Source organism: Perognathus longimembris, unplaced genomic scaffold (genome assembly GCF_023159225.1).
Source record: "Perognathus longimembris pacificus isolate PPM17 unplaced genomic scaffold, ASM2315922v1 HiC_scaffold_5930, whole genome shotgun sequence".
Classification (NCBI taxonomy): Eukaryota; Metazoa; Chordata; class Mammalia; order Rodentia; family Heteromyidae; genus Perognathus; species Perognathus longimembris.
In genome coordinates, this window is record NW_025961412.1 from 160,791 (window position 1) to 178,039 (window position 17,249).

A 17,249-nucleotide genomic window follows, 5' to 3' on the forward strand; every position below is an offset into this window, starting at 1 on the left:
GTACAGAGTGGTTGTAGTTACACAAGTCTGGTAGTGAGTACATTTCTTTTTGAATGGTGTCACCTCTTCCTTGTGTGGAAGTATTTTTAAGCTGGAACAAATTAGGACAATCGATGAACTACAAAATAATAAAATGAACCGCACATTCCCCTTCTACCTTTGTGTTTCCATATTTTCAACCTTAGAATATGATTTGAACCACTAAGATGTGTACTTATTTGATGCCTGTAGCTTTATGTTTAGCCTTATTATATCTCATTTTTCAGAATACTTCAAGAATTTACCTAAAATATTTATACTACCTAGTATTATGAATAGTACTATTGAAAACATAGGTACATTTAGGATTCTTTAGTCCTATATTGAACTCATAATTGGAAACACTACATTTTCCCTAATATATGAGGACTTGTTGATAATATTCCTTTATAGGTACATACATGCTGAAGATGTAACTTACACAATTAATAAAGGAATTATATCATGGCAGACTCTCAAGGAGCAAAGCCTTTATCACCATCAGAATATTTTGTGCTTATATTATTGTTTCAAAGTAGTATTTTAAACTTTTTTCCAAGCAATTCAAATAGCTAAGGGATGGGAAGATGTTGACCCATCACCATAACTAGGATCACAAATATGAAATCCTAACTGTCCTTGGTATTTCTGCTCATCTCATTCTCCTGGTTGAAATCTATCCAGATATAGTAAATCTGGTACTTGACTTTGTTCTGAGCTCAACTCTTCCAAAAAGCAGCACTTTATCTTGAAAAACCACCTTGGAGGTGGGCTTCAGTAACTTTGTGATTATGTTCCTTTTTAGTGTATTACCTGCAGTGAAGTTTTTGGTACCTATATTGTCTCTGTTTAGGCTTTAGTAATTACTGTTTTGAACTCTGCAGCTACTACTATAGATTCTTTATCATTGTGAATTGTACTTTATGATCTGAGGGTTAATATTAGCATTTAAGTTTGGAAAAAAAAGTTTTGTACTATCAATACCTTAGCTTGTGAATATGTTGTTATTTGATGGATGCCATTGGTATCAGCACTAGTGCTTGTAATTAGGATTATTTTCCTTTGGAAAAAATTCCATGCACTCATAGTTGGGGAAATTATATAGTTTTCCTTTACATACTTATATTGAATATAATGACTTGTATTTGCCCACTGTTTCTCTGTACGTTTATCTGCCACATTTCTTCTTGCCTACCACCTCACTTGACAAAACATTTTTCAGATTCTTGATATTCATTTTTAAATTGTTCCTTAATGGTTCACAGTAGACACATAAATAGAATACTCCTATAAGTATGCCATCCTTACATCTTTTGTTGAAATACACATATGACTGTTTATTTGAGCAGATACTTTTACAATTAGATCTTACTTACACATTTTACAGAAAACCATGTACTTTTTGTCTTTCTGAGCCTAAGTTACTTAACTTAATGTGATATTATCCCATACATCCATGTAAATGTTACCAATCAGTAAAATTCACATATATATTATGTATGTGTATATTACATATGTGTATGTATGTGTATACACACACAGTGTAGGGCAACTGGGCTGTTTCTACATCTTGTCTATGTTTAGTAGAGAAGCAATGAATATGGATGCTTAAGTGTCTTTACAGTATCTTGACTAACATAGAAAAAGTATATTCTTGCTAAGTGTCTGATTTTATTTATTTTTAATTTAAATTTTATTGTAAAGGTGATGGACAGAGGGGTCACAGTTACATAAGTCAGGTAATGAGTACATTTCTTTGTCAACTATGTCACCTGTTCCCTCATTTTCTCCCAGTTTTTTCTCTCCCTCTCCCCACAAGTTGTATAGTTCATTTCCAATGTTGTGTCTAGTGAGTATCACTGATGAATTGGTTCAGCCTTTGTCCAACTATTTCTCTGCTTCTTTTTGTCCTCTTCAAATCAGATAAACTTACATATAAAATGAAGGGTACAGAAATAAAAAACAGTGACAACAGGGAATAAGCCAAGGAAAGAAAGAAAAGGAAAAAAACCCAATCTGTAAGCAATACAATAAAAAACTTGGTTTTTCTGATTTAGGAGAGATGATTTTCTTTTTATTTCCATTTAGAATGTAGCTTAAGTACGATAATTCTGTTCCTAGCTTCTCCATAGCTCCTATCATATTTACAGAATATTTACAAAGGCTTTTTCTGCATCTATTGAGATGATCCTGTTTACGCACATCAAAGCAGCTTTACATGTCTAGGATAAAACCAACTGGATCATAGTGAAAGACTTTTCAATTGCTTGTTGACTTTAGTTATATTTTACTAAGTATGTTGTGTCTATGATATTTTTGAAATCTCTAGCTCATTAATTTCTGCTCTGATTTCTACTCTTTGTCTAGTAATTTGAGGCATCATGTGTTCATGTTTGTCCAGTTTTAGTTGTACCATAAGTTTATTTACTTGAGCAAAATAGGTTCTTATTATGTCAGTCCTTACAACTATGAACTTGCTTTCAAAATTATTTTTACTATATTCTTCAGATTCTTGTAGGATTTCTTTCATTTTTAGTGGTTTGTAGGAAAAATTTTTCCCCAGCTGCAATACAACAATGTGTTGTTCAGCTTTCCAAGTAGTTTTATATTTTTCTGTAGTACATTTTTCCAGTAGGGTTTTGTTTTAATTCTGTTGTGGTCAGGGAGTTATTTTAGTGTTCTTATATATGCTAAGGCTTATGTCCAGAATACAATCTGTTTTTGGAGAGAGATCTATGAGCGGCTGAGTACAATGTGTACTGTGGAGTTATTAGGGAAAATAATTTGTAGATGTCTATTAAACTTATTTGTGTTTGGTGAGTCTGTTTTTCCACTGGTTTCTTTTGTTTGTTTGTTTTCTGCTCTTTTTTTTTTTTTTGGTTGTACCAGTACTTACAATTTAAGGAGTGTTATATGTTGTCCACTGTAATTTCTTCCTCTTTTTCCATTCCATTTATTAATATCAAGGGTCTTGTGGCACTAACATTTTCTTATTCATTTTTTTCTCTCTGAATTTGTACCTTTATTGTGAAATGTGTTTCTTGGGGAAAACCAGTAGTTGGTACTTGTTTTGGTTCCAGGCTGCTTAAGTATCCCTTGCAGCACTTATTCAGTGTTTATAAATTCCTGTAGTATTTGTTTTCCTTTTTTTATCAGTTCTAAATAATAGATTGTTGGCTACATCCATCTTTTTATGCATTTTGTCTATCAGAGCTTGAATTACATGTTCCCATGAACCTCTTGAAATCAATATTTTTATTGAGATTTTGTAATAATTCTAACAACATCATCTTTGTAAAATGCATCCCTTATTCCTTTGGTAACTTCAATATTATATTCTTATTTTTTGTATGTGTTTTTTTGTGATAATATGCTTAGAAGACTTTCTTTCATGCACTTATTGACTTAGAGGTCTATATACCATCTTGGGTGGATGAAATTCTCTTATTGAGGTTTGGGAAGGTATCTGCTACTATTGTAGTGAATAGTTCTTAATGTCTGTGGAAGTGGCACTATGATTTTTTTGTATATTTCTTCTTTCTCTTTTGTTCCCCATATATGTAGATTTGATCTTTTAGCCATTTTTGCGAGGCCTTGCATGTTCCCTGGTATTTTCTGAATATTTTTTCAATTTCTTTGATGGTTTGATTTAAGTCCTCTGCTTTATCTTCAACTTTTGATAACCGTTTTTCACTTTTTCTGTTCCATTGCATAGGATTTCAATTAAGTTTTGTTTGTGTTTTTTGCCAGTCCTGGGGCTTGGACTCAGGGCCTGAGCACTGTTCTCGTCTTCTTTTTACTCAAGGCTAGCACTCTACCTCTTGAGCCACTTTTTTTTGTCTTTTTGTAAAATTTAATTTATTTATTAATTGAGCACATTTTTTTGACAAGGTGTTGTGCAAAAAGGGTACAGTTACATAGTAGGGCAGTGTGTACATTTCTTGTGATATCTTACGCCCTGTCTTTCTTTCCCTTCTCTAGGTGAGGTAGACATATATACAATACACAATGTATCAAGAACATATACAGTATCCACGTGGCCAAGCCCAAGAAAATTCACCTAGGGCTTTAAATGTAATGTTGATATTTGACAATATGTCGACAGTAGTCTTATATGAACATACATACATAGCTTTTGAGCTATTGTATTCCACTGAGAGGTCAATTTTTGACCTTTATATGTTGAGTAGTTGTTTGGTTTTAGTTACATACTGTTGGGTCACTGCCCCAATCCTGTGGGAAATACCATTTGACAAGCAGTTTTTGGTTTCACAGTTTTTGTCTCAATTCTTTGAGTTTCACATAGCTTTAAAAAATATTTGCTCTCTTTAGTCACCCACTTCTCTCACTATTGCTCTGTTGATCCAGTTGGCCTTTCTTTTTCACTTACACATCTTTCATTGTGTCATTATTGGTTTTAGTCAACATCTAATAGACTTACATACAGCAAGACCTAAGTAATCTTTTATTGCACTGTATGTATATTGCAACAGTTGGCAATAATAGTAGACTTTGATGCTGTTACAGACCGTTAAGTGAGGTAAAGGCCTCACTTAGGTTAAGCTGCTGGATGGTGATTGCTGTCACTATTGTTTTTCTCAGCAATGAATCTCAAGCATTTTTGTATGCCAGATGCCAGCCTTAGTCTCTATCAAATAGTTTCTTATCGCAGATATTTCTTGTACCTACTTTACACATGGACTCTGAAATTCTAGGTTCCTCAGCAATTTCCTGGGTATGAACTCACACACCATACTCAGGTCTCCACACTTAGCATCAGCTGCTTGCTCAGCTGCAAGTGTCTTAGTTAAACCAGAACCTGTGAGAGGTTCCCCCGAATCTCAACAAGATGAGTCTTTTGGTGTACTATGTCAGTAGTGTGAGAAACCCATCTTTTCTTTCTTTTAGTTAAAATTAAATTTAATTGACAAGGTGATGTACAGAGGGGTTACAGTTACATATGTAAGATAGTAAGAACATTTCTTGTCAAACTAGATACCTCCTCCCTGATATTTCCCCTACCTTCTCCCCTCCTTAATCCTCCCCCTCCCCAGGTTCTACAGTTAGTTTACAACATGTTGCCTGCTAAGTATCCCTGTTGCATGGGTTCGCCCCTTTGTCTCCCCATTTTGATGTTCTTCTTCCCTTCTCTAATTCAAGTAAATGTATATACAATACCCAGTGTAATAAATCAAATACAGTGACAATAGGGGCTAAATTGTAGGGAGAAAAATGCAGGAAAAAGTAAATAATTTCACATAATACATTAAAAATAACAATGGCAAATGAACTACAAGATATGAATACTAATCTTTTCTATCAAAGTGGTTTGCTTAAAAGTTATTACTTTGGTCGATGGCTTAGCTGTAATTGATTATTCTGCTATGACTGTGTCACAAGTGAAGGCAGTAGCAGAGGATGTGATCCCTCACATTGTTCAAGAAAATTGCAAGCATGTAAGTAATTATAAGTGTTAATCTTAAAGTCTTTTAGCTAGCCAATCCAGAGCAAACTGTGGATCTGGTCTTGCTTAAAGCAGAGAGGAAGGGTGCGCTGCATTGGAGGTAAATAATATATAGCCTGCCTGCTCTGTCCATGCTTGCTTGCCATATTTTTGTCTTAAGGTGTTCCCTTCTGCATAAGTAAACATTCACTTGCCCAGTTCCTTTTAGGCTGGTGTCCTTATGCTTAGAAGACACTCCAATGTCCGGAGTCATTTCTGATGGTATCCTTCTTCTGTCTGCTATAGACTGGCTGTGAAATTTTCCCTCCCCAGTTTCCTGAGGTCCTCCAGCACTTACCCTAGAGGGATCCATAGCCAGAATCCAGGAGCCTCTGTTTTCAGGCTGACCCTACTAGGCGTTAAACAGCTGTGAGGCTGGTGGATAGTGCTTGTGCTGGCTTACCCTTTCTTAACCTCTTAACTCTGTTTCAGTGGCTTGATTGTGTGGCCCACTGTGATTACCTCTGTTTCCTAGGCGCCCAGAGAAACACTCCCAAGATGATAATTTTTTTCCCCTGGATATCAGGGAAAATAGGTCCTCTCCTGTTCCTGGTTCCTATCTCAGCCCTGACTCTCATAGTATATCATACCCCTTTCTCTTGTCCTTTGGCAGCTGGTAACATTCCCACCTTCTTTGGTTTACTTTTCCCACCACAGCGTTTAGGGGCACCTGGGTGGGATAAATTGATTTTTTTACTTGCTGACTTCTTGTTCTCTCTCCTGGTCAGGAGAGGTGACAGTATAGGACCCAACAATCTTCCTCCTCCATGCATTCTTTTCCTCCTTTACTTTTTTCTGTGTGGTTTCTTGGTTCTATGCCAACTACTTATAAAGTATAACCTTCCTTTATTCCCCTTATGATTGTTTCTATATTATATGGTCGTTAATTGTTTTTTTTATTTTTGTAATTTCTTTCCTTAAGTAGATTACCTACAAACGTTTTTGTTTGCTTTCTTTTCACACAGAATTTTACTATTTAGCACAGACTGGCCATGAACGCTTAATTGTTCTGCCTAGGCACTTGCCATGTTGGAAATCGGAGGATTTGTCAATTTGCATGGTTGTTTTTTATTTTTTGTTTTTAGGCTTGTAGCATAGATTTACCAATTTTGTATATATCATACTTTTATGCTGGAAATAAAGATTCTTAAAAATACAGGATATGACGTTTTCGATCTACAATGTACTGTTTGGAATTCATTTTCTGAATGTGAGTCTTAGATCAAGTCTCTTTTAAACATATGGCAACTATTCTGGCTTTTATTGTCATTGTAATATTACTCAACATGCCATTTACTTTAACCCAAGTATGTGAAATTTCTTTATGATTTCTCTTGTGCACTGTAACACTAACAATATCTGTCCTGTACCATTGGCAAGTAACCATTACTCCTGACCAAATCTTCCACTAAAGAAAATTTGGAGAAAAGTTATAGAAACTCCCCTATATACTTCTCTGTCCTGGCTAATAGAATACAGTTTTATTTCAGAGTTGTTGTTGTCTTCAAACTTTTGTCACCACAGGAGTGAAGCTATACAGCCAGATCTGATTTATCTAACAGAGGAAAAGTAAGATGAAAAAAAATGAGGATTGTCTTGTAATTTTCATCTTTTCTAGGGACATCGCTTTGTAACTGGAAGTTCTGTGGTGCAGGACAGTGGGAAAACAAGCAGAAAACACTCATACCATATTGGCTATTCTACAAAATTTGATTTTTCTGATTAACCTATGTTAGTAACTTTTGAAAAAAATAAGTAATTGACATACTAGTTTTTCCCAGAGAATTCCTGTTCTAGTAGGTCATCATTCTCCAGAATAGGAGTAGTTTAGAGATGAATTGGGAAGTTCTGTTGGGATAATTGTAGGTATTTTATGGTATACGTTAGGAAGGAATGAGAGTTGGTCTTCATAAGAATAGGTTAGTGAGGAGGTAAAGTGAATTGTTCAGGGAAGGGGAGAAATTATCTGTGAAGGTGAGTTTGGAGAAAGGAATAAGGGTACACACAGATGTGTATGTGCAGGCCACACTTACTGTCAATGAGGACAAGAGAATGACAAGGAAATAAGAGAAAGTTTTGATAATAGAAGAAGAGAAAGAAGTACATTACCCAATAGGACATTCAGAAACAGGAAACAGAACACAGCGTAGTGAAATAACACAAAAAATCAAATTATCATTATTTGAGAAGATTACTTATTAGGAGGTATTTTGTTATTGGTAAAAATTGGGGAATGGAGGTGGGAGATATATAGCTATGAAGAGGGGCTGAAACTGTGATATGTGATAGGAATTGGTGGCAATTAAGGTAGTTATGATGGTTTACATTAAAGAAGAGTGAGGAAGACAAAAAGGAGAGAAATGTGGTGATATGAAATTTAAGAATTAAGTGGTGAAGGTTGGTTGGTAAGATTCTTATCGTTAATTAACCACCAAAAACCAGGCAATTTCTTTAAAAGTGACTTACTTATAATGATTACAGCTATATTTTTTCTGATATGTTTAAAACATATTAGAGATTTTCTAGAGACATATGCCTAGCAAGAAGGATTGATTTCAAGTTATTGTGCTTGCTGGACAAGCACTCTCTTCTTTTGATTTTTCTCAGCTTTTGCTAACATTTGTCCCATACAGACTTTGAATTTTGTTTCTCTTATCCTCACCTTCTGAATGGCTGGAATTGCTCCTGTGTACTTTCACAGCTGGCTCTGTGACTGCTGAATGTTTTGGGAAGAGGAGTAATGCAGTGAATATAAAGTGACAGTTTGACTTGTGAGCAGATGTCATTACTCAAGACCAATGGGTGAGAGTTGACCTCATCTGTGCTGTGCTGACAGGTATGATGGAAGGGGAGGAGGAGGGGGAGGGGGAGGGGGAGGGGGAGGGGGAGGGGGAGGAGGAGGAGGAGGAGGAGGTGGGGGGGGGAGACAGGCAGGAGAGATTCACTTTAGGTTTGGTTCTTTTCTCAGGAAAGGATGGGAGTTCTTTTTAGTAGGCTTTATTTAATAACGTTCAAATAGAAACCTGATTGATTTTTATCACTTGAAAAACCCTTTAACATAACAATATTTACTTTCTCTGAATCAAATGCCTTGTTTTGAGACAGACAGCTGTTTGTCATAGAACTTAATTTTTTTGTTGTTGTTTATTGTGGGGCTTGAATTCATGCAGGAGAATAGGTATGAGGATGAATATGGTTATGCCTCAATACTTTACTCTCAGCCAAATCTGCTAAAACAATAATGAATAAATAACACTCTTGAGTGGTTGCCATTGTGTTATATTCATCATTTTTGACAGCAGATGATAATACTGTACTCAAGTACTCAGTGGAACAATTGAGGAACCTTTCACAAAGAGTAGCAAAAGAGCTTCTGGGGTTAGTAACTCTCAATGTTGTAGCCAGTGGGTGAGGTGATCAAACAAAGTAGATGACATGTCCACAGCTGATTCAGGAGGGCTAGATGAAGGGGAAGCAAGAATAACGATTTTATTCCTTTACCTGCCTGTTAATCAGTTTCTAAGAACTTAAAAGGAAAAAGTCATTCATGCTATACATTAGATTTAAAAATTTTGTATATATAATGCACAGAACATTTTCATTATCCACTCATAGGGCATTGGGCTGTTTACTTTCCTTGGTTATAGTAAATTGTGAAGTAAATCTGGATGTTTGAGAGTCTTTACTACAAACTGACTTGTAATACTCAGGACAGATGACCAAAAGTGGTATTGCTTGGTCATGGAATAGTTCTATGTTGAGTTTTTAGAAATATTCAACCTGTCTTCAGAGTTATTGCACTACTTATTTTCACTAATAGTGTAATGATCTTCCTTTTTTCTCATTTTCCTACCAGCATTTATTGTTTGTATACTTGATAGAGGACATTTTTGGGGGGTGAAACTGAAAATTCAATATTGTTTGATTCATATTAAAATGTGAATGTTGAGCATTTCTTCATGTAATTGTTGGCCAATCTCACTTCTTTTGTGAGAAATTCTATGGCTTCTTTATCCATTCATTGGTTTAGTTTCTGAGCACCTTGCATAATTTTTAGATCTATAACTGATAAAGATGTTCCATTAGGTACATTGATTTTTTCTTTATTAAATGTGTACTTTGCTGTACAGACTCTTCTGGCCTTCTTTGAAACTGATTTCTCAATTATCACCAATTTGCTGAGGCCCTGGACTGGACTCAGAAACAGAAAGTTCCTGCATCATATGCCAATTAGTTCCAATATTTCTCCTAGTCAGTATTGTATTTACGATTTCAAATGTTAAATTGATGTGTTTGGGCCATTTTGACTTGATATCAGTACAGAGATCCAGTTTTAAACCAAGCCTCACTCCTGTTATCCTAGCTACTCAGGAGGATCAGATCTGAGGATCACGGTTCAAAACCAGTCTGGGCAGGAAAGTCCATGTGACTCTTATCTCCAATTAACTACCACAACCTCAGAAGTGGCACTGTGGCTCCAGTGGTAGCACATTAGCCTTGAGCTCAGTGACAGCATCCAAACCCAGAGTTCAAGTCCCATGACCACCACCACCCACAAAAAGAGATCTGGTTTTAGTTCTTTTACATATGAATGTTCAATATTCTTAACACCATTGCTTAAAGAATGTCTTTTTTTCTAACATGTACTTTTGACTATTTTGTCAAATATCAGATGTGTGTTAAGTATATGAGTTTGTTAAAGGGTCTTCTAATTTATATCACTGGTGACAGCATCAACCTTATTTGTTACTGTAGCTCTGTAATAAATTTTGAGGTTTGGAATGTTTTACCTTCCATATTGCTAATTTTACTCAAAACTGTTTCTGTTCTAGGACTTTCATTTGGATTTCTGTATTATTATCTTTATCTCAGTCAACAATAACATAGGGATATTTATGTCTATTATATTGAATTTGTAGAGTTCCTTTGGCAGTATGTTCATTTTGACAATATTAATTTTGCAAGTCTGAGAACTTGGAAGTATTTTCACTTCTAAATTTTTCTTCAATTTCCCCAACATTTTATAAATTTTATTGCTGTAGTCTTCTAACTGTTAATATATGTTGCTTACTTGGTATTTTATTTTACCTTTTTCAGGTTATTGAAAACAATTGCTTTCCCAATTTACTCTTCTGTTTTGGGTATATAGAAAAGTGCTGGTTTTTATTTTCTCTTTACTTCCTTTCCTTTTCATTTCCTGCTCATTTGCTATAAGTATTCATCAGCTTCAGGATCTGGGGGTGAGGGGATCCTCTAGGTACTTTAGAATTAAGTCATTATTATCTGTTGATAGGGATAGTTTCCCTCTTTCTCCACTTGGATTCCTTTTATGATATTTTCTTTTATTGTCGTGGTTAGGAATTTCAGTACTTTATTGGAAATTAGTAGATGAAATGAATGTCCTGCCTTGTTCCTAATTTTAGAGGATATGTGTGTGTGTTTGTAAAATGGGTTCCTTAGTGAAAGACCTTAACACCAAAAAACAGTTTGAAAGGGCATGTCCCACCATCCCAAGGTACCATGCAGAGATAGTCACAGACAGGAGAAGATGGTTCATACGGAGGTTTATTAGTGGGGCTATGTCTCCCACAGAAGAGGGAGCAACATGGCTTCTTCACCTTATTCAGGTTGCAGCTTCTCTGGGGCTAAAGGAGAAGTAGGTAGGTCTTAATGGTGAGTGGGAGTGGCCAATTATAGTTCTAGGGCAGGAAATTTAGGTATGGGTGGATCTGAGGGCTAATGGGAGGATCTGAAGACCTGAGGCAGGGGAAATGCTAACATTCCCCCATTTATTGGGGAGGGGTACCAGGCTGGAAGTATGGGCAGAGGTTGTTTCTTCTGGAACTATTTCCTGCTGTAAAGGGGTGAAATAGACAAGGGTCCCTGATTTGTTGTTTGGCCAGGTATCATCCAAGAAATATTTGCTTGACAATTTGGTTGGTAAAGGTCTTCATCATTTCCATGAGAATAGTTATCAGAGCCAATGGGTCTGGGGTCTTCAGGTTCCAGATCTGCACTTGGCAGGGCATGTAAGTGAAGCCTACAGTTGCCTGTAGTAACAGGATGGCCTTGAACTGCATGTTCCCAGGTGGCATTCTGGGTGAGGGATGTTATCCTGTTAAAAGAGACTTTTGAAAAAGTCAAGCAAAAGGCTGACAGGTTCACAGGACCAGGTAATATAAATGACATTGGAAAACATACCCTGGCCACAAGCCAGAAAAGTTCTATTTGGAGCATAAACCCAAAAAGGAAGGAGAAATAATGGACCAGGGGCAGGAAGGTGGTGTTTAGGGGTATTTTTTTGGGGGGGGAGAGGGGCTACTGGGTAGTAGACTGGTTGGGAGTAACCAGTCAGAGGCTAATAAATATATATATGTGTATAATATATATTATATATAATATATAAATAATATATATTATATATGTATATATATGTGTATGTATACACACACACACACACACACACACACACACACACACAGCAAGTAACAAGGGCAAGAATGCAAGTTCCTGTCCAAATGGAAAGTGGACAGGTATGGGCATTATTCCTCTTGATCCTGTCCAGTTGCAGTATGGACAGGTATGGATATTAGGTGGGTAAGCAACTATTCCTCTTGATCCAGTCCAGTTGGAATGTGGACAGGTATGGACTTTAGGTGGGCAAGCAACTATTCCTCTTGATCTCCAATCTCTGATTAATTTTGAAAGGGCAAGTTCAAAGTGACTCCATTTAGGATGTGACTTCATCTCCTCTTATTCCTCTCCATGGTTTCTCATTGTCAGGTTTGACCTCATCCTGAAGGTCTAGGCACTCATTGCTTGGCTATCTTGTCCCAGTGGGCATTCACGGGGCTTGAACTCAGGGCTTGGGCACTGTCCCTAAGCACTTCTGCTCGAGGCTAACACTCTACCACTTGAGCCACAGTGCCCCTTCTAGCATTACTATGATATGCTTTAGCCAGGCTTCCAGTTTGGCTCTTTGCTGGTTTGGGGGGAGATGGAGTTTTAGAGGGATTTTTTTTCTGCTCAGGCTGGCTTTGAACTGAACTCAAAGGAGTCTTGGCCATAAAAGCCCTTTTTCATTTCCAATTAAAGCAACAAGGAGACCAATAGGAGTAGAAATCACCTGTAACTTATTGAGAATTGACCAACAAATACGTGCCAGAGTTCTGCATGAAAAAACTCAGTAGATGTCATAGGAGTCTTCAAACAACAACTGATTAGCACTTTAAAGCTACTTGGGCTGTTTTCTGTGTTCCAAATCAACTCTCAGAATGCCTTTGAACTAAAACAACTTTCTTTTAATTCAAGAATTATAAGCACTAGCATTGTGCCAAGAATCCAAATTGGGGGCTGGGAATATAGCCTAGTGGCAAGAGAGCTTGCCTCATATACATGAAGCCCTGGGTTCGATTCCCCAGCACCACATATACAGAAAATGGCTAGAAGTGGCGCTATGACTCAAGTGGCAGAGTGCTCGTCTTGAGCAAAAGGAAGCCAGGGACAGTGCTCGGTACCTGAGTTCAAGGCCCAGTACTGGCAAAAAAAAAGAATCCAAGTTGGTACCTTTTTGCTATTTACCAAAATGCATCTAACTGAAAAACAGCATCTTCACACATATACCCCTTGTTGTTTAACTTATGGGGATTAACATTACTGGCAGGTGGAAGAGAACACAAATGAATAATAGTCAAGACGGCAAAGGGTCATGACAACGTAAAAGTCTCAGCTTCAGTGGATCCAAAGCAGCTTGTATTTTCCATCCCAAATCAGCAGGCTTAGTCATGTGTGATGGAGGCAGGCAGGAGAATGGGCTGGATCTGGGCAAGTTTGAAGTTGCATCTCTCAGAGTCTCTTGGATGGATTGTCACATCTCCTGCTGGGTTGCCTGCAAATTTCTGTGTGTGTGCATGTGTATTGTCATACACATATAGGTCTCATGCATTGAATATGTTAGGAAGTACAGACACAGATGGTGGTTGGACACCTAGCCATGTGATCTATAAAATATCAAACATTCTATATTCACTTGGAAATTAGTGGCTGTCAAACTTCCTTTTTCTATTTGTTAAAAAAAAAATAATCTCGGGCTGGGGATATGGCCTAGTGGCAAGAGTGCCTGCCTCATATACATGAGGCCCTGGGTTCGATTCCCCAGCACCACATATACAGAAAATGGCCAGAAGTGGCGCTGTGGCTCAAGTGGCAGAGTGCTAGCCTTGAGCAAAAGGAAGCCAGGGACAGTGCTCAGGCCCAGAGTCCAAGCCCCAGGACTGGCCAAAAAAAAAAATTAAAAAATAATCTCGGAGACAGAATTCTTCCCATGCCATGAAGCTATTCCATTTGTATCTGTGGCTAAATGTCACCCAAGCTGTGGAAACCTGCCTGTATTCTGTAACTTGCATTGTGTTCTGAAACCTTTCAATTCTCATAAGTCAATATTTTATTTTTAAAATTATAGTATATTTCAAGCATTACTGATTCAATCTGTAATGGTAGAGGTGTAAGACTTGAACTTTGTGGAGTTCTTGTGAAATCAGCATCAGTCCAAATGCAGTTTTGAATCTTATATAAAGCTCTAAGATCAGGGCCATTACTTGGGTCACATAAGGGATATAGAGCTGCTTCCCAAAACTTGTATGTAGCTCTTTCATTGTCTTATGATAGAGTCTACTTTGAGTTCCTGTACATATTCAGTGATGGGCTAGTATACAATCAAGTACATGATTTTCCTTGCCATTATTGTCATTTTTGTCAGTTTGTCTTTGAATAAATAAACATTGACCCATTAAGTTTATATTTCCCTATCAAATCTACAAGTCTGTTACGTAATTAAAAATATGGTTTGGCAACTCACTACTCCTTACTATAGGCCAACTTTTTGTTTTGCACATTCAATAAAACCAGATAGTCAAGATTTGGAATGTTTTTATTCTGTTTCCTCTTCTCCTGATTCTCACCCTCATCTTCATTCTGCTATTTCCTTTTAATTAATGGTTCCCATTTTGTTGAGTATTTCTTCTTCTTGTAACTCTTGGATCCTTGAATCTGAAGGATCTTCTGATTTACACACTCTTCAGGTCAACTGGCATTTCCCTTTTAGAACACATCAAAACTAAGAATGGTTTGTGTATGTTTTTCTTTTGTTTCATTTAGTGATTAGAATATTTCTACATTTAGGTTTAAAGAGTTCTCATATCATTCACTCAGCTTCAACTATTGATAGCACTTTACATAACCAAGTTGCAATGTCACCAAGAAATTGACATAGTTCCAATGTATTTACAGAGGTATGCCATTTAATAACACATATCTTTGCCTTGATTGGGGCAGAAAAGTATTCGATGAATACAGAGACCCCTTACTGATGCTCTGAGTATTCAAAACTGTGTACCCCACCACTCCTAACATCCTGGCAATCATGACTCTGCTACCTGTTTCTATAGTGTCATTATTTTGAGAATGTTGTTTATCTTGAGAATGTTGTTCATTTTGAGAGTGTTGATTCAAAAATCCCACATATGTGTATGTAAGTACACATGACATATATAAGTATAAATGTATACAATATACACATATATGTGTATATATTAATATATACACGTGCATATATCTATGTACATGTACATACACACATATATGTGTGTGTGTATATATATTACTCAGATATATATATATATATATATATATATATTACTCGGATGAAACCCAGAATGTGGTATATGCTAGTCAATGTCCCAACCACTATGGCTCCAACCCCAGCATGAACTAATTATTAAAACAATCCTCTTTTTCTCTTGCCAGACTTATAATTAAAGATTTGTTTATTTACAAGTGTGGTTATGGCTGGAAAGAATACACATGGGACTGTTAACTGCATTACTTTCATAAGGCCTTCCCAGCTTGAGTTAGTAAACACCTGAGCTTTGTTTTGTTTGCTGGCTGTTTGAGTAGTGCCCTGCATGTTTTCAGGCAAGTCTTGAACTCCTGGGCTGAAGGCCTCAGCCTTTTACATAGCTGTGTTTACAGGAGCACCATACCCTGCAAGGCCCAATTCAGTTTTCATTTTCTGGTTTTTACTCTGGTTTGTCCTGGACAAAAAAGAAATACTAGAAATCTTTTTAGTTTCTCAATTTAGGTATAAGATGTAAAAAGTAGCTATTGTGTGGCAATATAATTTTATTCATTTTCCATAAGGCTTTGAAGCAAGGGATGGAAGAGTTTCCTTGCTACTAGCATATGAGATGAAATGTATCCTTTTGGACTTTAGTCCTGTGTGCATAATATCTTCAGCCTTCACATATGCAGAAAATTAAGGAAGACATTTTTGAACTAGACGTGTCATAGTGGAAGGCTCAGTGTTCTTCATGTCACAGCTGAGACAAAATGACCATTCCATTCTCTTCCACTGTGACACATTTAATCCCTTGGAGATGAAGCTCAGACTAGGTGAATTTTCTGTAATGGGCCAAAAGCACTCTCCAGACTTAGCAGGAAGCATCTGGTGTTTAAATGTTGCTGTACTCAGGCTTCTTGGGCTCCCTGTCTACCTGCTGGTTCTCCTGGGGACCCTTTTTCATCAACTTATCCTTAAATTCTGCACATGAATCGGTGAGTGCCTTTTCTTTTTTTTGTGGTGTTAATGCTGTTCATCATCTGGTTTTCACAATAATTTTTAGTATCATTTTTAACAAAAAAAAACATTATTGCAGTCAACAAGTATAGAAATAACCTGTGTTAGACATAACCTGTGATATAACATATCTCTAGCTCTTGGCAGAGGCCATGGATATAAAAACTGCTCCAAGTTTGTGAAATGAAAAATTGGTAAATAACACTCTATAGGTGTTAGCTGTTGTGCTATGCTGATTATTTTGACAATATCATACTTTGTATGAATACTCAATGGAATATATGAAGAACCTGTCACATTAGGAGGGTAGCAAAAGAATATCTAGGGCTAGAGATTCTGAATGCAATCTTGTGGGCTAGTAATCCCACTAAGAGTGATAGGTCCAGGGCTGGGGATATAGCCTAGTGGCAAGAGTGCCTGCCTCGGATACACGAGGCCCTAGGTTCGGTTCCCCAGCACCACATATACAGAAAACGGCCAGAAGCGGCGCTGTGGCTCAAGTGGCGGAGTGCTAGCCTTGAGCAAAAGGAAGCCAGGGACAGTGCTCAGGCCCTGAGTCCAAGGCCCAGGACTGGCAAAAAAAAAAAAAAAAAAAAAAAAAAAAAAAAAAAAAAAAAAAAAGAGTGATAGGTCCACATTGGAATCATGAGGGCTAAAAGAAGAGAAAGCAAGATAGAAATGTCATTCCTTTTGTCTTCTCTACTAGTGACTTTTTAAAAACTTCCCCCAAATAATTGCCTATCCAAATCTATTATTGCCTTGAAGGAAACAATTTATTCACCTTTAAATTTAGTGTGATAATAAAATAGAGTGAAGTTTGTTATCATGCCTTCCCTCCCATTCCCACTCACAAGTTCATTTTCAACATCAAATGCATTTTTATTATCAAGCCTGTTAGGGATTATTCCTAGAAATTGATCAATAACCTATAATTTGACGCATATTGCCTTTTGATGTATTAGTTTGATTTGTGGATTAAAATTTCATGCTAAATAGTGGTTAAGGATGTCACCTTTTAGAAATTTCTGTCCAACTAACATTACTAATATAGAGGTATTCTAAATTTATAGTAGAAAACCGAATCCAGGGAATATT